Source organism: Gadus chalcogrammus, chromosome 8 (assembly GCF_026213295.1).
Source record: "Gadus chalcogrammus isolate NIFS_2021 chromosome 8, NIFS_Gcha_1.0, whole genome shotgun sequence".
NCBI lineage: Eukaryota > Metazoa > Chordata > Actinopteri > Gadiformes > Gadidae > Gadus > Gadus chalcogrammus.
Genome location: NC_079419.1, coordinates 25556573 through 25568396, shown reverse-complemented (window position 1 = coordinate 25568396; position 11824 = coordinate 25556573). Strand labels below are relative to the sequence as shown.

Sequence of the window (11824 nt, the reverse complement as noted above, 5' to 3'; positions counted from 1 at the left end):
ACATTTTTTAAATGGTGTATTTGAATTGCAATAAACATAAATCCATCCTTTTTTATAGTTGACGGGGAGAATTTGGCAGTGCTAGCGGTGCATTTTATTTTGGATTCGGGGATTCAGTCTGTATCTGGGGGACGAGACAGACGAACAGCAAAACACCCATGGAAACAAAGGTGTTTATATGGTTGCAACCAAGCAAGCTAGAAACATACAGGGCTCACAACAAAACGGTCGAGAAAACAATTTTTACAGGGCTCACAACAAAATGGTTGAACAAACACATTTGTGCAGAGACTATCAACATCAAGAATACCACGAAGACAAAGTTCACCCAAGGGTACTTTCAATTTCAAAAGCAACACGGCCGAGTCGGCGTCTGATTTGCAGTCTTCTTTTTCTTTCAGTTCACGCTATTCCTGAAAAGCTTGCCCAACGTTTACTCGTGTCTGGCCTCTCTGTCGGTCAGTCTCCCTTTTCTCTTCTTCTGTTCCTCTGACAATGGGTTTCTCTGTCTCTTTTTAGTCGGCTGATCTATGATGAATATAACAATCCCTTAGTTACTTGTGTTTATATCGAGCCGGTTCCGTGTTTGGGGGTCTGTGCCGTAAAGCAATTCGCTACTTCGCGAGACCCGAGACTCCCGCGAGAGTGGGCGGCGGGTCGCCGGCAGAAACATATTCCTTTTCTCTGCCAAGATGCGCAAGGGGGAGTCGAAACAACGAACAATCGAACAAAAATGTATAATATAACCATCGCAATGACTCTTAGCCTGTTATATTAAGGTAAATCAAGCCAAAAAAGTTGCATAGTTCCCCTTTCACTCGTGTCTGATCTCTTTTCTGGTCCATTCTTCTTTTGTTCCACCGACAGTCGCCTCTTGGGTCCCTTATCAGTCGATTGATCTATGATGAATGAGCCATACCACCCTGAACACGCCTGATCTCGTCTGATCTCGGAAGCTAAGCAGGGTCGGGCCTGGTTAGTACTTGGATGGGACACCGCCTGGGAATACCAGGTGCTGTAAGTGGTGTCGGGTGGTGTCGGGTGGTGGCCAATAGCTGGCACTCTTCGCTCTGGCCTTAACATCACTCCCGATGCCCCAGTGCAGTGACGGGGACACTGTGCTGCGGAAGGCGCCGTCCTTCGGAGGAGACGTAAAACCGAGGTCCTGACTCACTGAGGTCATAAAAGATCCCAGGGCACTTATCGCAAAGTGTAGGGGTTCCCCCGGTGTCCTGGCCCAACCAGGCTCATTCAATCTGGCCCCCTAATCATCCCCCTGTATAATTGTATAATTGGCTGACTCATTAATTCCCTCACCCTCCACCTCGAGCTGGACACACCCACCAATCGACCCAGAAATGGATGCAGAACCATCAGCATAACTCTCAACCTGCATACTTAATGTAATTTTGGCTAAAAAAGTTGCATAGTGGGCCTTTAATCTTAACTTATATATATATTTATATAATATAATAATAATAATAATCATAATATAAGATAATATATAAATATATATATATAAAGTCGTGTGTGTATAGCTCATACACATGACAGGACACGCATTTCTTTTCAATTTGTATTCATTCAGAATATTATTTGAATATTACTATTTGAAAATGAAAGAGGCTGGGATTTTGTTTTATATCATTTGTTTATATTGTTCAGTAGTATATGCCTAAATGAGGCCATAGCACAGTTAACGGACGAGCAGAGGTGGTGACGTCATCGAGTCCGCTGCTGTTCCAATTGCAGGTACGTACTCGCGTGCTCGCAAGTCTGTGCTTGAAGTACGGACTTGCCAAGTACGTGCTTGCAAGTCATCGAGTCCGTAGTACGCGTGCTAGGAATTGAGAAACGGCCATCGTATGTACCCTATTTTAAGTCCACTATATAGTGCCCTATATAGTGGACCACTGAGAATTCGAACACCCTACAAAATGGCGTGCACCCTATTTAGTGCACTACATCCATGATAGGGAACGATTTCGAACACAGCTCGTGACTGGTTTTATATCTCTGATGGCGCGTTTTCCCATAATTCCCTGGGATAGATATTTAAACAAACTCTTAACACAAAGCAATGACACAATATCTATTTTTAACAGTACAACTTAAATCATTTTTAACCAAAGAATAAAATCATGAATTCAACAAATAATAAATACATATTAAACAATGAATGTAAATACATATTTAAATCTCTGTAATGTCCAGACTGTCTCTGAGACAGTTACAAGCTTTATATACCCAACGAGTTGGTAGAGGAATATTTTTACTCCTAATGAGCCCTTCACTGTGGCTCTTCACTTGGCGGTGCCCTGTCATCAAGGATCAGTGTGTTCACCAGATATCAGAGGCCTGTGCTTCCCTCTGGACCCAAGGTACCAATACAACACAGTGTGGACATAGCATCTCGCTGGGCTCTCAGTTAATTTAGAGCAGGTGGTCAGAGTGCCCTGGACTGTATCTTCCTCTCTCTCTCTCTCTCTCTCTCTCTCTCTCTCTCTCTCTCTCTCTCTCTCTCTCTCTCTCTCTCTCTCTCTCTCTCTCTCTCTCTCTGGTTTCAGCACGTGAAACAGCAGAGCCTTTGTTTTGCATTTGAATAGGAGAAGGTTCTGACGACGAGGGCGACGGAGTCTGTCTGGCCCTGATACAGTGGATCTCATCACAGCCGCCCCCCCACCCACAAACAAACACACACACACACACACAAACACACACGCACACACACACACATGCACACACACACACACACGCCTACCACATACACACACACACGCACACACATACACACAAAAACACACACATACCCACACACACGTACACACACACACACACACACACACAAACACGTAAACATGCACAGACACACACATGAATACACACAAATACACAATATAACAGACTCAGCCCTATGACCTGTTTTCATTTTGATTATTGCCCAGTGTGTCTCCTAATTGTGGGGAGCCTGTCCGAGTGCAGCGCTGGCTGGGGGTATGGTTGCTGGGGTCAGGACGAGGGGCTTATTGAGGGGGAGAGAGGAAGTGGGGAGAGGAAGAGAGCTGGGGTCAGGGCAGGGAGGTGACGGCTCATTAGGGATGAGAGCCTGCCAGACCTGCTGCTGCCTCAACAGCACCGGCTGTCTGAGGGATCTCTCTCTCTGTCGCTCTCTCTCGCTCTCAGTCTTTGACGTTCTCTTTCACGCACTCTCTCACTCTCTTTCTCTAGCTCCCTGTCCCTGTCTCTCCCTCTCTCTTGCTCTCTCTAACTCTATGTTGCTCTCTGCTCTCTGATCTCTCTTTCCCCCCTCTCTCTTCTTCTTCGGTCCTGAAAACTCTCTCTATATGAGAAGCGTGTCTGGTTGTAAACCTTTTTCTGCAATACAACAACCCATTGCAGAGCGTGACTCTCTGAGATGAACTCCAGCATGCATGTTTCACCATCCCAGGACTCAGGAGTTAAAGGAACTCTGGAGCTCACCTCAAATTTAGCAGAGACATTCTGCTAAACTTCAAGTGTGTGCGTGAGCTCGGTGTATTCAAAGACAAGATCCAGTCTGGTCTAGTCAAGGAAGGCTCGTTTAGATTAAAGGTTGGGTATGCGATTTGCGAAACGCCAGCAGATTTTGAAAATACACAACTCAAATGGTCCTACCCCCTCTCCTTCAACGCTGACTCTGACTCCACCCATTCCAAGTACCTGGACACGCAATCATGCACGAGCGCGAACAGAGATGCGCGAGAGCGAGCCAGGCTAGCGTAGGTTTTCGTTTAACAACATGGCACTACATTCAGCTGTAAGTTGCACCCAGTACCACGGGAAGTAGGGGTTTTGGGGGTGCTGCAACACCCCCTGTCTGAGGCCCTGTCTTATCACAGAAAACAATCATTTCTAAAAACTCCGGCCAAAGTGGAGATTTCTGAAAACGCCAGTTATGTGTTGTCGTGTCAACGGGGAGAAACGGGATTTTAGGTTCTGAAGCGTTACATTATGCACCAGGAAATGCTTAACGTCATGTGAGCGCCCGCTGTACCGTATTGGTCCGAATATAAACACAAACCCCATTGTAAGACGACCTATATTTGGAAAAAAGATTTGAAGACCAGATCTTGTTTTTATGATTGAATAAATTGTATTCATTGAAATAATATACAAAAATAAAAAGGCATAGAATAAAACACTGCATTGCCACTAAACATTAGTGAAAATAGGCCGTACTGATGTGTACACCAAAGACTATTCCTGACACTCCTCTGCCCCGCTGTGTTCGCTCTGGCTGTGGTCGCTCCGAACTGTTTCGGCCCGTGGCAAAGCGAGTCATCCTCGCTGCTGTCCAAGGCATTTTGAGACGCAGCATTTATTTAATGCTCATATGACCTAGTGCTGAAAAAAGGTTGTATGAAAAAGTGTGAGGGTAGCGGTGGTGCGCTAAACTTGTTCTGTGAGCAGCTGGATGTGAACCATGGTGTGAAGGAAGTGAACACAACGATCGATTTTCAACTGTGCGCGCATGCACTGGTGTAATTGAGCTGCGCTGCTATATCTTTTTTTATCAATGTAACGAGTTGCGAGTCTAGTGCAGGCTGAGTTTTTTTTTTCCAGCACCCCCTGCTGAGAATACGTTCTCAACGCTCACAGCATACGCTATGGTTGCACCAGATGTTATAAACATTAAACGGTCACATAAATCATTACTATTTTTAGAAAATGTATGTTTGTTTCATATAATTGTATTGGAAGTCCTGGTTTTCATTAGGGTTGCTGCGGTGTGGACATTTTCACAACGAGTAATACACTCGTCTCAACACCGGTATTACAGAGTATAAACGGTGTAAACTTTGAAACTAGGTCAACCGCCACACAAGCATCGGTTTTTAGACCCTTCTCGTCCTTCAGTGGCCGCCAACGTTCGAAAGCAGCGCCTATCTTGATTTCAGTTTTTCTCTTTCAGCGTTTTTATTATCAATTACTCTCTGAAAAAGAGTTTTCCTTCTCTTTGCTGGTGGTGGTGGTGGTGGTGGGGATGGTGGCGTCTTGTCTGCCATGGAAATTGTGTTCTACTGCTAGGTCCAAATGTGGATTAACTAGTTCCAGTAGCTACCGCAGGATAACAACAAACAGGAGCTTGCTCTGGGTCACGAGTACTGCACGAAGGGGTCGCGCGTGGGGCGCGGGGGAGGGGGAGTGCAGTACGACCGTTGATTGACGTACTTACTGTCCAATGCAACGAGGTGGCAATCCAAATGATTGGCTGGAGTTTTTCGAGCCCTGCCCGTTCCACAGATGATTGACTTGTTTAATTTTCATGTCAGTACTTCTAACTCAGTGGCTGTAAGCGGGTTATGATAAGGATTTCAAGTAATTTTGCAAAAATGGCCAAAAAAGCAAATTCCATACCCAACCTTTAACTGAGCTAATCAAACATAACATATTCCCTGAGGAACAGATCTTGACAGATGGAGAGAAAGAAGAAGAACGTTTTAATTCCAGTCTTTCATCTGCTGCAGTATAATGACCTTCCGTTGAAGGTAAAGACTGATTACTCAGTATATTTTCACTGACTCTCCCATCTCACCCTGCTCTCCATCAATACATTATTTTCTGCTTCATTATTGTGTGTGTGTGTGTGTGTGTGTGTGTGTGTGTGTGTGTGTGTGTGTGTGTGTGTGTGTGTGTGTGTGTGTGTTCATTTTCCCGGACTAATCCATGTATATGAATATTAACAAATTGGTTATAATCTGGTGAAGTGAACCATGTATATTTGTTGCGTCCATGGTGAATGTCTCTCAATTCAGGCAAAACAAAGTATCAAAGCTGGAAGAAAACACCTTATAGGCTTTATAGAAAGACTGACATTTACATCCTGAGCGGAATCCTGTCTGGGCTGCTAAGAGACTGCTGCTAAACCACACTAAGACATGTGCTAGACACCAGTCCACCACTGTAGTCGCTGCTCAGACCCCACAGTAACAAACCAGATTTTGGCATCATCAGCACTATCCGCTTCATGCCTCCACCGCCGCGACACGGGGCCACGCTATGTGAACCCTGAGCGAGACAGGCATGAATCAGCTGTTGGTTGTTAATTTGTTGTTCATCCGACGCGTCACATGATACTCTTAAGAGAGGAAAGCTCTAGCTGCACAGTTTGGAGTTAAAGACCAGAGGCTTTGCACCTCAGCAGGCCGGATCTCGTCTTGTTAATACATCCATCCAAAACAAAGAATGCAATCAATATATCTGTCAAATTGAAGCACTTCTGTCTCGAAAATGTGTGTTTTATAATCATCATTGTAGTGTTTAGCCACTCCTTTGCCTTCATTCCAACATGCATTTAAATTGCAGTAATTATTCAACAATGCATGGACACTTTCCTATCCTTTATCTAGAGCTTTACCACAAACCTCAGATGTGAGCTCACTGTTTCCAACCACCCCCACAACACAACCACATTGCATAAAGAAAACAATGACCGACAACTGTGATACTTATCGAAACAAGACCAATCAGAAAAGAGGAGATGGGAAGGAGGAGGAGGAGGAGGAGGAGGAGGAGGAGGAGGAGGAGGAGAGGAGGAGGAGGAGGAGGAGGAGGAGAAGGAGGAGGAGGAGGAGAAGGAGAAGGAGGAGGAGGAGGAGGAGGAGGAAGAGGAAGAGGAAGAGGAGGAGGAAGAGGAAGAGGAAGAGGAGGAGAAGATACAGAATCAGATTGCAGTCAAATAAATAAGTAAGTTGGAGAGAGACTACAGTTTGAAGGGCTCTCGCTGCCCCTGGGAGCCTAAAGCCCTGAGAGTCAGAGTCAGGGTCAGCAGCCAACCTATCCATCCGTCATGTGATAAGACTTTGAGGGACTGAGGTGGATACAGGTCTCACTCTGGCATCCCACCTTGGTCATGCATGCTTGTATTTGGAATAGGAGGAGGCAGACAATGGCTCATAGTAACCCAGTAACCCCTTGATATTAGTGTTAAAAAAATACCATCCTGGTCTTGTTCACATTACTTTTTTTGCTGCAGATCAGGCTCACAGTTCTGTAGGGAGAAGGAGCATATAATAATACAGATGGGCGTGCTGTGAGTGTGCAGCCAGACCTTGTGGCCAAAAGCTCTGGAAGCTAGAGTTAATACTGTACTGGCCTCTGGCCGGCAGACACCCACTTCTGCCCAGACCAGCTGCTGTCCCTATATACATGTACACACACGGACACACACACACACACACACACACACACACACACACACACACACACACACACACACACACACACACACACACACACACACACACACACACACACACACACACACACACACACACACACACACGCAGCAGAGTAATCACAGAGGTCTTTACACACAGCATGCAATTGTTAGCAGCTGGCAGGGGTTTAACTGCTGTATTACTGAAGCGATGGAGCGATGGTGTATCACCGTGGCAACCTTGAACAGGAATATGTGGGGTCTGAATGTAAAAATATCACACTTAAGTCACACATTCCCAATTTCATTGTAAGCCAAAAATATGGGGCTTATTTTATTCAAGTCGGCCAAATAAATATATATTATATTCATTATATAATGATACATTATTATTATTATTATCATTATTATTATTATTATTTTATTATATGATATTAAATCAATATATACTATTTTACATTGACATTATATCTATATCTTATATTATATCTTGAGCTAGGAAAGACCCTCCTGAAGGGCTGCCATCCAGAAAGATTCACAGTCTATATGTTCAGGGTATGTTCTACAGTACTGTAACGGTAGCAGCAGAGAGCCACGTGACCACACTGTTTCCATCCACATGAGGTTGAAAACTAGAATGGCCATATTCAACGAGGAAGAAGAGGAGGAAGATGAAGTGGGAGAGAAGGAGATACAGATTTGGGCTAAAGGTTGGAGAGATACAGAGAGAGAGGAAAAACCAGATTGAACAATGTTTCCTCAAAGTTGAACCAAAAAAGCAAGTGGATGATTGAGCTGGAGAACAAAAGACCTGAGCTGGCCAGGAACTCCTGCCAACCAACCATCAGTTTGTCTCAATCTCTTGTTATCAATAGCATCAAAACACTGTGTGTAAAAGGTGTGTGGAGGACCTCCAGGAAACAGAGCAGAGGATCCCGGCCAGAGGCTCATGAAGGGGCGCGGGGCTGGGCTTTGTTGCAGCACTGTGGGGCCTGGCTGGAGCAGAGAGAGGTTCCCATGACCCTCAGCCCCATGGGAGTATTGGTGGCAGATGTGACGTCTGGAGACCTCCCCCTCTCCCCCTCCCCCTGGCCCTTCCTCTGGAGGCAGGAGGACTGGTTTACTGGATTAGCCGACTGGCTGACTGGCTGGCTGACTGAATGGCCGAATGATGGTTGGATGACTGTTAAGCAAATTGCTTCGCTGACTGACTAATTGGCTGACTGTCTCAGGCAGGCTTGATGAATTGACTGATTGTCTGGATGACTGCTTGAAAGATTGACTGACTGACTGGATGGCTGACTGAATGAATAGTTGGCTGTCTGTCTCACTGGCTGGTTGACTGACTCACTGGCAGGCTGGATGACTTGATGGATATTCGGCTGACTGACTGTCTGGCTGACTGACTGGATGCCTGGCTGGCTGGCTGGATGAAATTCTCTCCTGCTCTGTACCCCATCATGGATAGGAAAACTTCCACTATCCATCAGCCTGCTTTCTCTCTACCTATAAATACATACACAGAGGTCCTAACGAAGGCTCCTCATTGGCCAATAATAACCCCTACCCTTGTGGTTAATCCAATCAGAGTTCTCCATGTGACCTTGTCTCTGGGAAAACAACTTTATACGGAAACCACGTCCCATGTCAGAATGCATGTGTATTTTTATAAGTGATCCTGTTTATATGTCTCTAAAAATAATGGAAAGGGGGATTTATGGACAGGGAACTTGAACAGCGTAAAGTGCTATATATAAGAAACCATGGGAAGGAAAATGATCCCAGGAAAAGGATCAAAAGGCATAAGATAAAAAGTCAAGCCTACAGAGATGAGAGAGAGAGAGAGAGAGAGAGAGAGAGAGAGAGAGAGAGAGAGAGAGAGAGAGAGAGAGAGAGAGAGAGAGAGAGAGAGAGAGAGAGAGAGAGAGAGAGAGAGAGAGAGAGAGAGAGAGAGAGGGGAACTGGTAGTTCCATCTCAAGCCCACGTTGGGTTTCCTCCTCAGAGGTAGTCAGCGGCAGAATACTGTGAGTCCTTTATCTGGCTAAAGTGCTGCGATACAGTCGGCCTCTCTGAAGAACAAGACGACCGGTCTCTGTGGGGCTGGATGAAACAGATGCTCTGAATGCAGGATGGCCTGTTGTAAGCAGTAAAACATTGTCAGCCGACAGCTCTCCTCTGAAGGCCTTGAAGGGTTGTGGCGCCCCTCATTCTCCTAACACCCGGTCAGATGAGCGGGGTAGGCCTCCCTCACACCCGGTTAGCGGAGTAGGCCTACCAGACCCCTTCACATCCGGTCAGAAGAGCAGGGTAAGCCTACCGGACCCCCTCACACCCGGTGAGGCAGGCGGGTTCTTCGAGGCCTTTTCCCAAGCTCTGGATGATCTGTAAATAAACATGGTGGAAGCCTCTCACTGCTGCGTGGTGAGCAGACTTCTACGGCTTCTCTCTGGGAATAGAGGGCTGGAAACCAAGAGAAGAGGAGGTGAAGGAGGAGTAACAAATCAAGCCACTTCCTGGACCAATGAAAACAACCAGTTGGGATATTGAGGACGATAGCATCTGAAACACAGCACAACAGGAAATGACCTCAGAACCTCTGTCAGTAATGACAGACGGCTTGAGGTTCACTATTGTATATATCAGGTTCTGGAACATGGAGAAGTGACTTTGAGGTGGTCCCCTAATAATGGCCTGGCCTTGGCTTTGAAATGCATTAACACTGTCATTTTAATATGGCCTGCGGTTGAGGTAATTTATAGTTTGCTCAAAACGCAGCTAAATCTATTTTAAAGTGAGTTCATGACCTGGTAAATTGGAAAGAATTGTATACTACACTTCACAGCATGCAGCTATTCCCAGAGACTAATTTCTTTTCTATTGAACTGTCGGACCGGGCCTGGGCCGTGCACAGCGCTTTGTGTCTAGTTCCTTCATGAGTCCTTTGAGATCGTCCTTTCACCAAAGCACCTGTTACAGACCGACAGAAACACATCCTCTCAAGGAACAACCCCCTCCCACGGCCTGCACAAACAATACTGAAAATCTATACCCCTCTGAAACACTATGTAAGGAATACTTTTTACGGGAAAAGCAGCGGCGTAGAGATCTAAGTCCTGCCCCCCTTGGGGCCTCTTCCAGCTCCTACCGAACACCATTGTCAAAGGGTAACGTCACCACACCCTCGCCAACACAGAGTATCAGTGTGCTTGCTTGAGGATAAGGCCGGGGATTGACAAAGACTAGACCCACCGCTCTTGGCCCTGCTCCTCGTCTGTCTGCCTCAGGGCCGGGCATCCCTGTCGCCAGCAGTGGAACTCAGGCCAGCAGAGACAGAATGAGAGTGGGCGGTCTCTCAGAACTGCTATCCTGTTCGGCACTCAAGTGTCATATTGGAACTTCCTTCTGGGAATTCTGTTACAACTGGTTCGATCTAAAGGGGTGCGCTCTAAAGGTGTTGCTGTTTTAAAAAATCCCTACGATTAAGTTTACATCAGAAATATTGAGACTGAGGCTTCTATCCGACTGTTGGGTTGTGGTCAGCTGAAATTAGGCAAAGTAAGTAAGTAAGTAGTCCGAATTTCCAAAAAGGCTTTAAATTTCAGTTGTGGCTTCAGATTTCTACTTCTTCTCTCATTGAGGTCAATATATGTACAAATTATATGGACATTCCCTTTTTAAAGAAGTCTATAAGAAACAGATGTACGTTTTTGCTATGAAATTGAATTTGGGATAGGTTGGAGTAGACTCTAACCATTAGAGTAATAGTTATACTGCCCCCTTCTGGACAATAAAACCATCGTTACCTTACAGAAGTAAATAACCTGGACAAGGTGCAACTTGCCCTGGTTACAGTTTATTACAAACACTGCATGAGTGTTTGTAATAATAATAATAATAGTAACAGTGCTGCTAACTTTATTACAAACTTGGACAACATAATAAAACAAATATTTGTAAGGGTCTTTGCAAAGTCAAAGTAAAATGAATAGTTCTCTCTGAGGAACAAAATAAGGTATCATTTCTTTATCTGCAATTCAATCCTCACCCTCACCCTGAGCTAGTTGGAAAAAATATTATAAATCCAAAGAGAATTTGGAAGCTTCCATGTGTTTCCTTCAGTGGCCACACAAGGTTAGCCGATTCCCGTGCTTTCACACATCGGGTCAGTGCGACACTTTCCATTCTGGTGTGGTTGGCGAGGCTGGCCAGCCTGCAGGCTTGCAGATAGGAGAGAGGTGCATCCTGAGCGGTGGCATCCCCAGCCAGACGGCAGCTGTGTCAACACACGCAGGCAGTCTGAGGGCCGCGTTGGGGACTCCAGATACTGATAAGAAGGCTGAGTTCAGGGGAACAGATAAGTACTATCACGGTAGCCTGTGTTTAATGACGGCGATAAAGAAAAGTGTCTTTGAATTTGAATGATCATCATTGTTCTTGATTATGGCTCTAGGAACCAGTGTGCAGAGAGGGTATGAAATAAACATCAATATTTTTTATTTCAATCTGAAAAAATCAGCGTTGGATAGATATCATTCTATTCAATATTTTGTCAAAACACTATCAACCATTCATCTTTGAACCACACTATGTACTACATTAAACCACAAAATCCTTCATGGCCTTCA

General features: G+C 45.3%; 1 pseudogene; it reads left to right on the top strand.

Moving 5' to 3' along the window:
* The first annotated feature begins 904 nt into the window (after window positions 1–904).
* On the top strand, window positions 905–1024 carry LOC130388389 (5S ribosomal RNA; annotated as a pseudogene).
* The last annotated feature ends 10800 nt before the right edge of the window (window positions 1025–11824 follow it).